Here is a 17422-nt window from a genome sequence, read left to right as displayed (position 1 = left end):
GGGTATAATCACAAGTATGTATTAGTCCTAGGAAGGGCGGTACATTAGCATAGGTTCACCCACACAACACTTATCAAAACAATGAAGATTAATTAGCCGTATGTAGCGAAAGCACTAGACTAAAATCCCGTGTGTCCTCGAGAACGTTTGGTCATTATAAGTAAACAAACCGGCTTGTCCTTTGTGCTAAAAAGGATTGGGCCACTCGCTGCAATTGTTACTCTCGCACTTTACTTACTCGTACTTTATTCATCCGTTACATCAAAACCCCACGAATACTTGTCTGTGAGCATTTACAGTGAATCCTTCATCGAAACTGCTTGTCAACACCTTCTGCTCCTCGTTGGGATCGACATTCTTACTTATCGAAGATACTACGATACACCCCCTATACTTGTGGGTCATCAAATAACACCACAACTTGAATATCATAACATTGAATACTAACCAACATAATTCACTACTAACATTTAGACTTCACCCATGTCCTCAAGAACTAAACGAACTACTCACGAGACATCAAATGCAACATGATCAGAGGTGATATGATGATGAATAACAATCTGAACATAAACCTTGGTTCAACGGTTTCACTCAATAGCATCAATAACAAGTAGAAATCAATACCGGGAGAGATTCCCCTATCAAACAATCAAGATCCAACCCTAATTGTTACAGCGGTGACGAGGTGCAGCGGTGGAGATGGCGGTGATGATGATGGAGATGATGGCGATGACGATGGAGATGATGTCCAGCTCGATGACGGTGACGATGGCGTCGATTTCCCCCTCCGGAGGGAATTTCCCGGCGGATTTCAGCCTGCCGGAGAGCTCTTTTCTCTCTGGTGTTTTCCGCCCCGCAGAGGCGGCTGTGACTCTTTTCGACTATCCTCCGGAGCTTAGGTTTTCGGGACGAAGATGTACGCGATGGAGAGGAGGCCAGAGGGGGTTGTGGGCCCCCTCCTCACAAGGCGGCGCGGCCAGGCCTTGGCCCGCGCTGGCCTATGAGGTGGGCCCATGGCGGCCCTCCTCGGCTCCCCCTTCTGGCTCCCTTCGTCTTCCGGAAAAATAGGATTTTTCATATAATTTCCGTCAAGTGTTGATCTTCCGAAATATTGCATTCCGACGGCGCTTTTTCCAGACAGAATCCTGACTCCGGTGCGCGATCCTCCAATAATCATGAAACATGCAAAATATATGAAATAACATAAGTATCATCTCCAAATATGAAATATATCAATGAATAACAGCAAATTATGATATAAAATAGTGATGCAAAATGGACGTATCAGTGATCCGATGCACTTCCGGGTCAGTGGTTTCATCTTCTATGGTTTTCAATGGATTTATCTTCTATGGTTATATAAATGCTCACCTGATGCACTTCTGGGTCAGTGGATTCAGATTCATATTTTATGGTTATCAGTGGATTCATATTCTATGGTTATCAATAGATTTATATAACATTGAACCGATGCACCTCCGGTGGATTTATGTTCAATACTTCATCTTTAATAACGTAATCTTCAATGGTTTAATCTCAAACGGCTTCATCTCCAATGGCGTAAATCTTTAGTGGATTCATATTACATGATTGTCAGTAGCTTCATCCTAAATGACTTCACCTTATATGGTTATCGCGTGAGACTATACAGTGCTGGCCTGATGCGCCTACTAGGATCGACAACTTCATCGAGTTCTTCTATGGGAAGTCAAAAAAGAACAGCAGTTGTCGTGACTTTCGTCATGATCCAGGCGTGTGTGGTCATGATTTTCTAGATGAAACGAAAAACAAGTGCTATTCATCCATTTAATGGTCTTATCTTGTAAATTTAATTATGTCATCGAATTTTCTCCACTTGTTATTATTTTTTGTACACATGATCACATATCCATGGTGCCAAGAAGCACTACATAGAGAGGCACTCACTACAGGAAATCCGGTCTATTGCAACGGACAACTTTCGTTGCAATAGAACGCAATATTGTCACGAAACCCCCATTCGTGGTAACAGCCTCCACGTATTGCCACAATTTAGTTTTGTCGCGGTAGTCACATTTTTTGTTGCAAAAGAGGGCGTGTATTGCAACAAAACATAGCGGCGTTGTAATATGTTGGTCCCATTGCGACAATTGCGCTTTGTTGCATAAAGTTGCCACCTTGTTGCAATAGAGCCTAGCTAATGCAACAAAAGCATAACATTGTGGTAATATTTGAAAAGATATTGCAACATTTCCCCATGTTGCGCTAAGTATTCACATTGTTGCAAAAAATACCTTGTATTGCAACAAAATACTAATTTGTTGTAATACTAGTGTTTTGCCTCAAAACCATTTCGTTGCAATAATTATTTGCATATTGCAACAAATTACGTATCCATGGTAATATATATAAAATATTCCAACAATCATGGATGCACGCCAAATCAAATTCGTTGAGTAGAACGCAGGGAATAACGAAATCCGTCCCAGACTGATGAAATTGCACGCGGGGCCTCACTTTGCCTTTCGGGATGAGGAGGACGCACCGCTGTTGAAGAACCCTAGCGGCGGCGCTGCAAGACGAGGGAAGGACGGCCACGGCATCAAAGACGAAGGACGGGAGGAGTTGTCGTTGGCACTTTTGTTTTTTTTTTAATGTCTAATTTGACCCAGCGTTTCAGCCCAAAGTGTAATAAAGATTTTTTTAACAGAAGTCCAAATACCCCCCCCTAACTATCACGTTCGGGACGCTACCCCCCCTAACTACTAACTGGGGCATATGACCCCCTAAGTATCTAATACCATTCAAATTACCCCCTAACGCAGGATTGGTTGTTTTGCAGGCGGTTTTGGTCGACGTGGACAGTGGTCTGGTGGAATCCCCTCTCTCCAACGCAGTCGCCCTTCTTCTCCTCTCTCTCCCGCATTCCCCCGCACAACGCTTCTCCTCTCTCCGTGTCGCCGTCGACTCCTCCTCTCTCCCGCGCCAATGGTAGCTGTCGCGATGTAGGTCGTAGCCACTAGCGGACCTATGTTAGGGCAAAACTGGGCCATGGCGCGCCCAACCCAGGAGTGAGAAAACAAATTATGTCTATGCCTCAATGTGTAAAGCCCAATAAGACAGGCCCAATCGATACGAGAACAACTGGTTTGCTCCGATTCAGTTCATCGCATGCGTGCCTCCTGCTACTTCGTTGTTTCCTGTTCCACTGCTAGTACACAACGTCCATGGCCGTAGGTTAGGAAAGGGCTGCTTCCGACCTGCCGACGGCCGACTTGCCACCGGTGACTGGGCGGCGGAGGTAGCAGCCAGACCGCCGGAGCGACTCGATCTGGCGATTGGCAACCATCCAGCCGAAAGCCCAGGAGGACATGCCCCACACCACCAAGCTGTAGGCAGCAGGTGCGGGCCGGCAATGGCCAGACAGCTAGCACCGGCGGTGATCCGGCGACAGCAAACTGCAGGCCAGTACAACCACAAGCCGCAGATGCTCCAATTCCTCACGAATGGCATAGATCGACCGTCACATCGCCCATCTGGACTGACATAGATCGACGGTACCATCTCCCATCTACAATCATATTTGAAGGCAACACTATGACCTCTAGTAGCCTCAAAGTGAAGGTGCCATTATGTTTCTGTCAATGAGCGTAGCCCCCTCCCCCACATCACCTCCATTACCCTGCATCAAATACCTAGGGTTTCCAAGTTGGAAAGTGTCGACATATGTAGCGGCATTTGATTTTGGTTCTATGATCAACACGACGACCCCTTTTGCATGCACAACTGCTTCTCGACACAAACCGTTATATCTGGAATGGCATAGATGGACCGTCGCATCGCCCATCTGGACTGACATAGATCGATCATACCATCGCCCATCTACAATCATATTTCAAGGCCATACTATGACCTAGTAGCCTCAAAGTGAGGGTGCCATTATGTTTCTTTCAATGAGCCTAGCCCCCCCCCCCCGACATCACCTCCATTACCCTGCGTCAAGTACACCTAGGGTTTTCCAAGTTGGAAAGTGTCGCCGTATGTGGCGGCATTTGATTTTGGTTCTATGATCAGCACGATGACCCCTTGTGTATGTACAGCTGCTTCTCGATACATACCGTTATATCTGGAATGGCATAGATCGACCGTTGCATCGCCCATCTGAACCGACATAGATCGACTGTACCATCTCCCATCGACAATCATATTTCAAGGCAACACTATAACCTATAGTAGCCTCAAAGTGAAGGTGCCATTATGTTTCTGTCACGGCGTCAATCCACCACCGCCGTCCAGGAGTAAAAACTCTCAGTCTCAGGTTCTTCCAATCCCCATTTTCTTCCAATCCCCTCTCATCGTAGAACCAACCACGCATTTCAGCGCCGCCGCTACCGCCTGCCACCAGCGCAGCCGTTGCCGCGCTGCCCCACATCGCCGCTATGCCGCCGCCCACCCCGCGCTGCCCCGTGCTGCCCCACGCCGGGAATGGCCGCCGGGTATTGTCGGGGATGGCCGCCGCCCTGCCCTCCAGTCCGTTGCCGCGCTGCCCCACGCTGTCGTAACTATAATTGTTCATTTCGTTCTTGGGACAAAGCACGTGAAGCGGTGCAGAACAAAGAAACTGAAACAAAAGGTCCACTATCAACTGAGCAGTGAAACAATGTTTTTCGATCGCATATAAAGACACGGTTCAATGCAAGTCATCGCAGCCTCGTGGCTACGGGTACATGGCCAAGCCCAAAACTGGTTCCGAAAGGTTTCGGATGCGGATTGAGGACCAAGCTCGTGTTGCAGTTGAAACCCTACAGCGAAACTCCAAGCTCAGCCAGCATGTTAGCGAATTAGAAGAACAATTAGAAGTTGAGCGTGCAAACATGCAGCAGAGTATTGACTTCGAGCGCTCTGAGAGAGAGCAACTTGAGGTGAGGTTGCAAGAAGAGCGTGATGCAAGAGAAAAAATGGTGGAAGAGGAGCGAAGATCAAGGCTCGAATTTGAAAAAAAAATATGATGGCAAAGTTCCAACAACAGATGGCTAAATTTAGCCAACGGATGGGAAACCAACAGGTAATTACGGTCATATGCTTCCTGTCTTGTAAGGTTTATTTTGCTAACTTGTCTTGCTGAAAGTGCACTTTTACTCGCAGTGCTTAAGAAGAGGAATGAAAAAGAAAATATTAATTCAAATTTGCAAACCACTCTTTTAAAGAGCTCTAGTCCTAACAGAAATCTAGGAGCAAAGTCAAATTTTATTTCTACAAATTCACTCCTACAAGCTGCCACATTGAATTCTCGAATATACAAAGCAATGGTAAGTCACAACAGTACCTTGTTGTGCTTCATGCTTTACTCGTCTGAATGCTTGCTCAGTTCTATAACCGTTTCTAGTATGCTAAAAAATATAACTTTGTAGTAGCATAACAATACTTCCCTACAACCTCTTCCTCTACATTTGATTTTGTCCTTGTTATGTTCATATGCATTTGTGAGATGTATATATGGCATCAGTGGCGGAGGACGAACAATTTTTTTGCTATGGCGGAGTTAATATCTTACAAGAAAAAGTCTGATGCAAAATATAAAAAAATAACTTATAATGAATCGTCAGGACATAAAACTAACCTTTCACACCTGTTCTAGCAAGGAAGTTGATTAAAATAAAATGTTGTGGCCACGTTCTAGCCAGAAAATTGGTTAAGATAACATTTGTAGTAGTATGCACAGCCAAAGCTAGCTATGGCACGAGCCATACCTTGCTAGAATGGGTCCTCCGCCACTGTATGGCATGGAAAATTAACCTGATGCATGTTCAAGTGCTTTGCCGCATTGCTTATTGAGATAATGTGTAGCGACCCAGAAAAAAAACCCCATATTAGATTTGTTTGTTCCTTTTCTTTTGTGCATAATCATGGCATCATGCATTATCTCATCCACAAGATTTTATCAAATGAAAATTATTTTAAGTTAAAAACTATTTGGTTTCCCCTCTCATATATGGTTTCTATATAAAACCTCCTTCGTTTTTTCATTCTAACAAAACCCTAAAATCGAAACAAAATAAAATATTTTAAATATTTTCAAACTTCAAAATAAATCTTGACTTGTTCTGTTTGGTTTTTCAAATATGTTCAAAACAGTTTTTAAATCAAAATAAGAAAAAGGAAAACTCCTGACCTGGGCCTCTCTTCCTCCCTGGCCCAACTCCCTCTCTCTTTTTCTTTAGCCACCACCGGTCTAGCCCAACCCCTCTCAAGCCCGTACCCCTTCGCTGGATGGAGAGGCTCCTCCACCTTTCCCTGGTTGTCGTCTTCTCCACCCAAGCACGCAGAGAGCGTGAGCAGGTTCATCTCACCCCACCGAGCATCCAAGGCCAACCACCCTCCCCTTTTAACCAACCCAGATCGATCCCTCATGTAAACCCTAGCCCTCCTCCTCTTCCTCCCACCTGCCGCCGCCCCTCTCTTTTCCCCCTCGTTTTCCTCTTCTCTGTGAGCAAACCAAGGCGAAAGACCTCACTGTACCGCCTCCACCTCGCCATGGCATCGCCGCTACACACCATCCCCCGCCGTTCTGAGGGCACCGGCGGATCCGCCTCGACGAGCTCTACGTCGTGGTGCAAGGAATCGAGTCAATACCCCGTAAATCGAGCGCAAGGTTGCCGTTTCTCCTCCATGGCCGCCATGCTCCGGCGACGATTCGGGGCGCCCTCGTCCTCCTCCGGTGAAACCGAGCACACCTCCGGCTTCCTCGTGTCCAGGCGCACCCCCGACGCCTCGCGCTCGTGTTGTTTCGTCCGCAGCCATCAAGTTCTTCTCCGACCAGGGTCCTCCGCCATGGTCGTGTCTGCCCGAGCTTCGCCTCTGCTTGTTTCTTATTGTTCCGTGCCTTCCTCCTGTCAATATGGCAAGCTGCAGCTTAGTGGTAATCTCGCTTGTCCCTTAACCTGAGATCCCTGGATCAAATCCTCACGTTGGCCAATTAAACCCAACCTTTTTCTTCTTTTGGATCAGATTGGATCAGATCCCGCGGGGAGAGACACTTCTTTTGACGAGGAGCCTTCCCAGAATCAACATCAGCAACCGTAGCCAGATGGTTCGTTCCTATGTTCTGTTTGTGGAGACTGTGAGTTCAATTCCCACTTCTGGCTAATTAAGCCAAACTTTTTGTCTCTGATCCTTGAACCAGATCCGGCGCTGCTGATGGGCCTAGCCCAGATCCTCCATCACAGTCCATCGCCCGCACGGCCCGAAGTTGCTGTCGCCTATGCAGATTATATCCGGCCCAGACAGCGCAGGTTCAGCCCAGTTCGTTCCCTGCTCCTTTGTATCTATTTTGTTTTTGCAGAAAATGTTATATTTTGCAAAATTCATATCTCTCAAACCATTTGTCGGAATGCAAAGTATTTTATATGAAAATCTATCAGCGAAATGCAAGGAACAACAATATGCCATCTATTCATCTGCTTGCATCTCGCATCATGTCGTCCGATGATAGTTATGCATGTTCACCTAACATATACGCGGAGTATTTTGGAATTATCGGATAAGAATTCCCCGCTCCGTTTAACTTTGAAGTAGCGCACCCCTGCCATGTTATGCCATGCATCCACCCTTAAACTTTGTCGGTAGAAAATGCAACTCCAACCTAATTTGTTTTGACCGGGACTCCGATTCCGATTAATTTGGATAAGTTGCATCGCATCATCTTTGCCATGTCATGCATATCATCTTGAGCATGCCGATTCTTCTTCCGTAGTTATAAGCTTTGCATCCGATGTTTGTTGTAGCATTTGCTTCTTCCCGGATAGGATCGCGAAGTGGTGCAGTGCGATACGCCAAGTTCTCCGGATGTCCATCGGCAAGCTTTAACAGGCAAGCATTTCCCTTATACTCCTGCCCCTGTGAAGTCGCTTACCTATTTTATTTTGCCTTCTCCCTCATGCTATCCTTAAGTTGCGTTCTTGTCACGTGTCCTTTTCACTTGTTACCTCAAGCGGCCGTATTGCCTCCACCAACCTCCTACGGCTATTGTTTGGTTATCGGGTACGCCTTGCGAGTCGTAGTGCATGCTAGTGCTTGTTTATATCTCGTTACTGTTACCGCTATCTTATCGGGTTATCAGTTGGGGAACATGACACATGGTTTATGGTTATATCTGTTGAGGGTATCATGGTTACTTGTTAATAGTTGTTAGCGGAGGCATCGGTGGGTCAGCTGATCGTTTTGTGACGGCTCACTTGTGTTTCTTTAAAGCTTAGGACCCGAGTTCACGTTATCCGTTCCGAGGCCGAGCGCTCTAACCACACGTGGGTATGCTTACGGGTCTCCCTCGACCACTGCCGGAATCTACGGCTTTGTCCGGTGGCCACAACTAGTTTGCAATGTTTTACCATTTGTTGTTGCGTGCATGCCGACTGTTACTTCTTTATCTTTGGGAAGCCCACAGGTGCCTTGTATCCCTTGTTTCGGTATGCACGTATAGGTCGCGGAGCCGCTGCGAAGTGGTTTATCGCCCCGATGTGTGTTTAAACCACCTAGTACGGCTGTCGCAAACAGCTAGGTCCGCTTCGGAGATACGGCGGGACTCGATACGGGTTCAACTTAGTTAGGTGGCTTCCTGGACATTGTTGTCGTGAAGGAGAGTGCGAGTCGTTATATCCACTGTCGCCGGTGGGTTGATCGTGCGTGTGGGCACATTTGGGCACCCCTGCAGGTTACAATCTTATCGATAAGCCGTGTCCGCGGTTATGGACGACTTGGAGCTGTATGACTCGACCATAGACAACTTACACCTGTTGTTTCAATACTAATAACTTGCATAGTAAGATAGAACAACTTAAATAATAGCTGGTTAAAACTTGACAACCGTGTGAGTGCCCTTGTAAGTACTTCCTTGCGAGGGGGAATGCATCGGTCGTGTTATGTTTGCGAGTATAGAACCGTTAGTTATGCGCTCTCTCACCTTCTCTGATTAGACGAATGTTGTAGAGTGTCTCTATAGGTTTTTAGTGCTTGCGCGCTGCCGCTTAACCCCACCATATTGCCTATGAAGTTTCTCTTGCGTCCTCTAAGTCCCCTGCGTGCCTCAAGTACAAAGGACGACTGGTTGACGAATGCTTATACGTCTTGAAGTCTTGTTAAGTACGAACCCGTACTTATTGCTGCTTCTACGGGATATAACCGGGCGGTATGAAGATATGTTCGAAGAAGACGACGTTAGCAAGGTTACCCTTCGGCTTGGCACTGGGCGGGGTTATGGACGCCATCGGTTATCTTCAGGACTCTTAGTCCAATTCGTATCTTGTCCGTACTCGGACGTATTCGATCTTCTGTATGATTTGGATCTTTGTATTGTATATTTGTATCTTGACTCGATGGAGTCGTTGTTGTAATATATATGTATCTTGTGGGTTCTATCGTAAATCCTGTTGTAATGTTGCCTCTCGTGATTGATTCCACCCGCATCGCGTGCATGCTTCGGCGTGCACGAGGCGCTTGGTGGTGCGTCTCCTAAAATCGATATCGTGCGGATTTCGGCGGATTCGCTGGGATCCTCATGGTACCGGTTCTGGGGCGTCACAAGTTGGTATCAGAGCATCAGGTTGACGGCACCCCACCAGTCCATCCCTTAGGATAACCTTGCCAACGGTCGTTGAGTTTAGAGAGTCCAAACTATTTTCTAAAACTCGTTGGATAGTTCTGATTAGCTCTGATTTTTCTCCTTATCTATATTCTTTCTCCTCTTATCTATTCGAGTTTTGAGTTCTCTCTTTTATCCGAGTTTCTCCGAGTCTTAGGTTTCAACGTGGGTTGGACGATCTTTGCCCCTCACCTATTAGGTTCGTTCTTCGGAGGATGTCAACAGCAACGCATCACCAACATCGGAGCAACAACTCTTGTTAGTGGTGTCGCGACGATATACACGGTGCATGAAGACCCGATAGTTTAACCAACTCCCCCTTAGGTTGACGTGGAATCTCGGGGCGAGATTCCTTGTTAGTGGTGTCGATTGTAGCGACCCAGAAAAAAAACCCCATATTAGATTTGTTTGTTCCTTTTCTTTTGTGCATAATCATGGCATCATGCATTATCTCATCCACAAGATTTTATCAAATGAAAATTATTTTAAGTTAAAAACTATTTGGTTTCCCCTCTCATATATGGTTTCTATATAAAACCTCCTTCGTTTTTTCATTCTAACAAAACCCTAAAATCGAAACAAAATAAAATATTTTAAATATTTTCAAACTTCAAAATAAATCTTGACTTGTTCTGTTTGGTTTTTCAAATATGTTCAAAACAGTTTTTAAATCAAAATAAGAAAAGGAAAACTCCTGACTCGGGCCTCTCTTCCTCCCTGGCCCAACTCCCTCTCTCTTTTTCTTTAGCCACCACCGGTCTAGCCCAACCCCTCTCAAGCCCGTACCCCTTCGTCTGGATGGAGAGGCTCCTCCACCTTTCCCCGGTTGTCGTCTTCTCCACCCAAGCACGCGAGAGCGTGAGCGAGGTTCATCTCACCCCACCGAGCATCCAAGGCCAACCACCCTCCCCTTTTAACCAACCCGGATCGATCCCTCATGTAAACCCTAGCCCTCCTCCTCTTCCTCCCACTCGCCGCCGCCTCTCTCTTTTCCCCTCGTTTTCCTCTTCTCTCGTGAGCAAACCAAGGCGAAAGACCTCATCGTACCGCCTCCACCTCGCCATGGCATCGCCGCTACACACCATCCCCCGCCGTTACGAGGGCACCGGCGGATCCGCCTCGACGAGCTCTACGTCGTGGTGCAAGGAATCGAGTCAATACCCCGTAAATCGAGCGCAAGGTTGCCGTTTCTCCTCCATGGCCGCCATGCTCCGGCGACGATTCGGGCGCCCTAGTCCTCCTCCGGTCAAACCGAGTACACCGCCGGCTTCCTCGTGTCCAGGCGCACCCCCGACGCCTCGCGCTCGTGTTGTTTCGTCCGCAGCCATCAAGTTCTTCTCCGACCAGGGTCCTCCGCCATGGTCGTGTCTGCCCGAGCTTCGCCTCTGCTTGTTTCTTATTGTTCCGTGCCTTCCTCCTATCAATATGGCAAGCTGCAGCTTAGTGGTAATCTCGCTTGTCCCTTAACCTGAGATCCCTGGATCAAATCCTCACGTTGGCCAATTAAACCCAACCTTTTTCTTCTTTTGGATCAGATTGGATCAGATCCCGCGGGGAGAGACACTTCTTTTGACGAGGAGCCTTCCCAGTATCAACATCAGCAATCGTAGCCAGATGGTTCGTTCCTATGTTCTGTTTGTGGAGACTGTGAGTTCAATTCCCACTTCTGGCTAATTAAGCCAAACTTTTTGTCTCTGATCCTTGAACCAGATCCGGCGCTGCTGATGGGCCTAGCCCAGATCCTCCATCACAGTCCATCGCCCGCACGGCCCGAAGTTGCTGTCGCCTATGCAGATTATATCCGGCCCAGACAGCGCAGGTTCAGCCCAGTTCGTTCCCTGCTCCTTTGTATCTATTTTGTTTTTGCAGAAAATGTTATATTTTGCAAAATTCATATCTCTCAAACCATTTGTCGGAATGCAAAGTATTTTATATGAAAATCTATCAGCGAAATGCAAGGAACAACAATATGCCATCTATTCATCTGCTTGCATCTCGCATCATGTCGTCCGATGATAGTTATGCATGTTCACCTAATTAAGCCAAACTTTTTGTCTCTGATCCTTGAACCAGATCTGGCGCTGCTGATGGGCCTAGCCCAGATCCTCCATCACAGTCCATCGCCCGCACGGCCCGAAGTTCCTGTCGCCGACGCAGATTATGTCCGGCCCAGACAGCGCAGGTTCAGCCCAGTTCGTTCCCTGCTCCTTTGTATCTATTTTGTTTTTGCGAGAAAATGTTATATTTTGCAAAATTCATATCTCTCAAACCATTTGTCGGAATGCAAAGTATTTTATATGAAAATCTATCAGCGAAATGCAAGGAACAACAATATGCCATCTATTCATCCGCTTGCATCTCGCATCATGTCGTCCGATGATAGTTATGCATGTTCACCTAACATATACGCGGAGTATTTTGGAATTATCGGATAAGAATTCCCCGCTCCGTTTAACTTTGAAGTAGCGCACCCCTGCCATGTTATGCCATGCATCCACCCTTAAACTTTGTCGGTAGAAAATGCAACTCCAACCTAATTTGTTTTGACCGGGACTCCGATTCCGATTAATTTGGATAAGTTGCATCGCATCATCTTTGCCATGTCATGCATATCATCTTGAGCATGCCGATTCTTCTTCCAGTAGTTATAAGCTTTGCATCCGATGTTTGTTGTAGCATTTGCTTCTTCCCGGATAGGATCGCGAAGTGGTGCAGTGCGATACGCCAAGTTCTCCGGATGTCCATCGGCAAGCTTTAACAGGCAAGCATTTCCCTTATACTCCTGCCCCTGCAGAAGTCGCTTACCTATTTTATTTTGCCTTCTCCCTCATGCTATCCTTAAGTTGCGTTCTTGTCACGTGTCCTTTTCACTTGTTACCTCAAGCAGCCCGTATTGCCTCCACCAACCTCCTACAGCTATTGTTTGGTTATCGGGTCTGCCTTGCGAGTCGTAGTGCATGCTAGTGCTGTTTATATCTCGTTACTGTTACCGCTATCTTATCGGGTTATCAGTTGGGGAACATGACACATGGTTTATGGTTATATCTGTTGAGGGTATCATGGTTACTTGTTAATAGTTGTTAGCGGAGGCATCGGTGGGTCGGTCGATCGTTTTGTGACGGCTCACTTGTGTTTCTTTAAAGCTTAGGACCCGAGTTCTCGTTATCCGTTCCGAGGCCGAGCGCTCTAACCACACGTGGGTATGCTTCGGGTCTCCCTCGACCACTGCCGGAATCTACGGCTTTGTCCGAGTGGCCACAACTAGTTTGCAATGTTTTACCATTTGTTGTTGCGTGCATGCCGACTGTTACTTCTTTATCTTTGGGAAGCCCCTGGGTGCCTTGTATCCCTTGTTTCTGGTATGCACGTATAGGTCGCGGAGCCGCTGCGAAGTGGTTTATCGCCCCAGTGTGTGTTTAAACCACCTAGTACGCTGGCGCAACAGCTAAGTCCGCTTCGGAGATACGGCCGGACTCTGATACGGGTTCAACTTAGTTAGGTGGCTTCCTGGACATTGTTGTCGTGAAGGAGAGTGCGAGTCGTTATATCCACCTGTCGCAAGTGGGTTGATCGTGCGTGTGGGCACATTTGGGCACCCCTGCAGGGTTACAATCTTATCGATAAGCCGTGTCCGCGGTTATGGACGACTTGGAGCTGTATGACTCGACCATAGACAACTTACACCTGTTGTTTCAATACTAATAACTTGCATAGTAAGATAGAACAACTTAAATAATAACTGGTTAAAACTTGACAACCGTGTGAGTGCCCTTGTAAGTACTTCCTTGCGAGGGGGGAATGCATCGGCTGTGTTATGTTTGCAGAGTATAGAACTGTTAGTTATGCGCTCTCTCACCTTCTCTGATTAGACGAATGTTGTAGAGTGTCTCTATAGGTTTTTAGTGCTTGCGCGCTGCCGCTTAACCCCACCATATTGCCTATGACGTTTCTCTTGCGTCCTCTAAGTCCCCTGCGTGCCTCAAGTACAAAGGACGATCGGTTGACGAATGCTTATACGTCTTGAAGTCTTGTTAAGTACGAACCCGTACTTATTGCTGCTTCTACGGGATATAACCGGGCAGGTATGAAGATATGTTCGAAGAAGACGACGTTAGCAAGGTTACCCTTCCGGCTTGGCCTGGGCAGGGTTATGGACGCCATTGGTTATCTTCAGGACTCTTAGTCCAATTCGTATCTTGTCCGTACTCGGACGTATTCGATCTTCTGTATGATTTGGATCTTTGTATTGTATATTTGTATCTTGACTCGATGGAGTCGTTGTTGTAATATATATGTATCTTGTGGGTTCTATCGTAAATCCTGTTGTAATGTTGCCTCTCGTGATTGATTCCACCCGCATCGCGTGCATGCTTCGGCGTGCACGAGGCGCTTGGTGGTGCGTCTCCTAAAATCGATATCGTGCGGATTTCGGCGGATTCGCTGGGATCCTCATGGTACCGGTTTTGGGGCGTCACATAATGCCTCCATGATGCACCTTTTTTGGCATAACCTGATTGCGCTAGTCTTATTTATCTCATAAGTTATACAAATTGCATTCTTGCCAAATATGTTAATACTAGTACTAACTGGAGACCATCAAGACTCTAATACATATAATATTTTAGAATTTTCTTGAAATTACATACTGAAAGCATATACTTGATTGCAAGTAGCAGAATCAGAGCATTTTGTTTGCACTTCTGTAGATCACATCATGTTATTTTGTGGTTGTTTTAATTCTACTACTGTAGATCGTTTGCACTTGTATAGGTCACACCATCTATAAAACATTCACTTAAATAGAATCTTTGTACTATTTTCACATTGTAGTTCATCATAGATATTGCCTTACATAATTTCATTAGGTATTAGCTTGTTGACACAACTTACTTGCTTTACATAATATAGGCTTGTAGTAATTTTTTTCTTCATTTTTTGAATGCAGGACTCAAAGACTTAGCTGGACAGGGTACCATGGTAGCAATGGACTCGACTCTGCTGGATTGCTACATTTTACATTAGTTGCATTTGATGGATATTTGATATAAGAATTATGATTTGTATGAACCTACATATTATACGCGTGGATTTGAATTTTGTAATTCAATGGTTGTATTTTTTTTTATGGTTGCGATAAGCTATTGCCACAACTCACTTTTTGTTGCCTTAGGTTAGCACCACGAAAAATATAGTGTTGCGTCAAATCCTAGTCGTGATTACATGCTTTGTTGCGTTAGGATGTAGCAACGAAGAACTTTTTATTGTTGCAATAAATTGTTACCACATTTTTTATGAATGATGTGATAACTATTTGGCGCCACGGAATAAAAATTTGTTGAGATAGAGTATCGCCACAAAACCTTCAAATTGTGGCGGTAACTTCTTGCGACAAACATTTTGGACGCTGCAAAAATTATGTAACACCACAATTGTGAATTTTGTTGAAACAAAGTATCTCCACGAAAAGTTCACATTGTCGCAGTAGCTTCTTGCTACAAGCTTTTTCCCCGTTGCGATAAGCATTTGGCGCCACGAAACTGGATTTTGTTGAAATAGAGTATCGCCACGAAATGTTACAATTGTCGCAACACCTTCCCGCCACAATTTTTTTTACCGTTGCCATACCTATTTATCGCGATGAGTGGAATAATTGTCGCCATAAGTTAATACCACGAGCGTAGCGATTTTTGGAAAATGGCTAATGCTACAAACCAGTAGATGTTGCCATAGGTTATCGCCACAGCTCGCTATCGCCATGAAAGAGAGTGCGCCACGAAACTTAGGGCGTTGGCATAGGTTATTGCCACAAATGTCTATCGCCACAAACTGGGAAATGCCACGACACAGCTGCATGTTGCGACAAGCTATCTCCACAAACCAAATTGTGGAGACAAGTGAGTGCTGCCACGGGAAAACATGTGGCAACTTCCCGCATGGTTGTTGCAATAGCTCGCTTTGTTGCCACAATCGCGTTTTCGTTGCAATAGCCTATTACCATACATGTAATAGCAACGCTTGCCAACGAACGTCATTTCGTGGCAATAGGTGCATATTGCCACAAAACGGCATCTATTGCGACAATTTTTTTGTTGCAATAGACCCGATTCCTTGTAGTGACTTCGATTTCATCGCGATCACCAACAACTTCAACGAACGCCATTGGCTTCGGAGGAATGCACATTACTTTTGACTCCGAAGGAGCTTACATTGCAATCCACTATGGAGGATTTTACAACGACATCGATTTCGGAGGAACCGACATCGCCACCGGTCAAGGATGCACTATCCTCTCCACCATTGCCACTCCGATGACTTCGTCGGGCGTCGCAGCCTAGTACACTAGTTACATCATCTCGCTCGACCTGGGCATATCTGCATCAGCTTGCGGCAATGCGAAGCAGGGACTCGGGGGCTCGACAACGATGTGTTTTCTTTCATCGCACCCAACACTCGGGGGTTGCACCGAATAATTTTATTCAAAGAAAGGAGGCGACAAAATAGAGATCGAAAAATCTTCGAGCCCGCAGACTCGTCATTTATTCCAATCGCATACTCGACCAAAAAATTGTTTCAAGTAAGTCGCCAAAAAAAAGAAATTCTTCAAAGAAGACGACAAAATAGAAATGGATAAATCTTCAAGTCAAAAGACTCGTCATTTATCCTATCAAGAGCGATGCTCACATACTCAAAAAAAAAAGATAGAAAATCTTCGAGTCTATTATCAACATGGACTCGTCATTTATTCTCAGCAAGAGCACCGTCGGCGAACCCGACAAAAATATAGAAGAACCCGATAAATTCAGCTATTGCATCGCTCCCGATGAAAATATAGGAAAGCCCGCACAAATAGGTTATTCCGTCAGCCGAACAAAGGCACACGACAATATATTCTCAGAGCATGTCCGCCGCGGTAAAAACTCTGAATATCGTGATTTGTAAAAAGGTCACAAAGGTAAAACCCTAGGATCCGACCTGTGTGGCGTGGCATCGCACCCGATTGCGCTCTCCGACTTTATCCACATCAACAGATGTGAAGAAAATCACGTTGTGTATCAGACCATTTAGCTGGAATTCAGTTTTCGATAAGTCCTAAAGCGGCACGTCCTGAATTATGCCAGTAACCCGAATCCAAGTCCAGAGACTCGGGTTTGAAGTAGGTTTATCCGGATTTGCCACAAGAGTAATTAATTGGTTCCTGATCCCTCAGGGATTCAAGCCGCATTTACCAATATCCTTGTGCAATATAGGTGTCGAATAAAAATAGCAATAGCCTGGAGTTGAAAAAATCAAGAAGAAAAGCCAGGGTTCAGAGATTCAACCTCATTCTGCGATCCAATATCTCCATGATAAATAAATCAAGGTTTGTAGAATCAACTTGACTCTGCGACTCAAGTGAAGCCTACTTCCATCGGGAGCACATGGATTTCATCAAGTCCTCCAGCAGGAGTCGATAAAAAACTTAAGGACGTGCCGCTTTAGGACTTATCGAAAACTGAATTCCAGCTACTGAGAATTTCATCGAGTAGTACAACATGAGTCTATGCCTAGGTGCAAACACCTGCCCATAACTCGGGGGCTACTCCCATCGGGAGCATTGGTCGCACACCCGATAGAAAAATAACTTTGAAAATCATCGACAACGTCTACGTTGCACATGATTTACGATATTTACTTGATGTATTTCTGGATCAATCGCCTCGCCTTGTATTTCTTCGACTTTGGAGATGATTATGATTGGAGTCTCTACGCAAGTCTTCGACTTCCCTAGACACTCGGGGGCTACTGTCATGGGCATACCTTTCG

The 17422-nt window shown here is 45.8% G+C and overlaps 1 long non-coding RNA gene across 1 annotated transcript; it reads left to right on the top strand.

Moving 5' to 3' along the window:
* The first annotated feature begins 7021 nt into the window (after positions 1–7021).
* Positions 7022–7816, top strand: LOC124670667. The gene is made up of 3 exons (XR_006992621.1): positions 7022–7072; positions 7166–7274; positions 7767–7816. It is a non-coding gene; the product is annotated as an uncharacterized LOC124670667 (long non-coding RNA).
* The last annotated feature ends 9606 nt before the right edge of the window (positions 7817–17422 follow it).

This window comes from Lolium rigidum, chromosome 7, assembly GCF_022539505.1.
Source record: "Lolium rigidum isolate FL_2022 chromosome 7, APGP_CSIRO_Lrig_0.1, whole genome shotgun sequence".
Classification (NCBI taxonomy): Eukaryota; Viridiplantae; Streptophyta; class Magnoliopsida; order Poales; family Poaceae; genus Lolium; species Lolium rigidum.
Note: the sequence above shows the minus strand (reverse complement) of the source record. Positions and strands in the feature narration are given on the sequence as shown.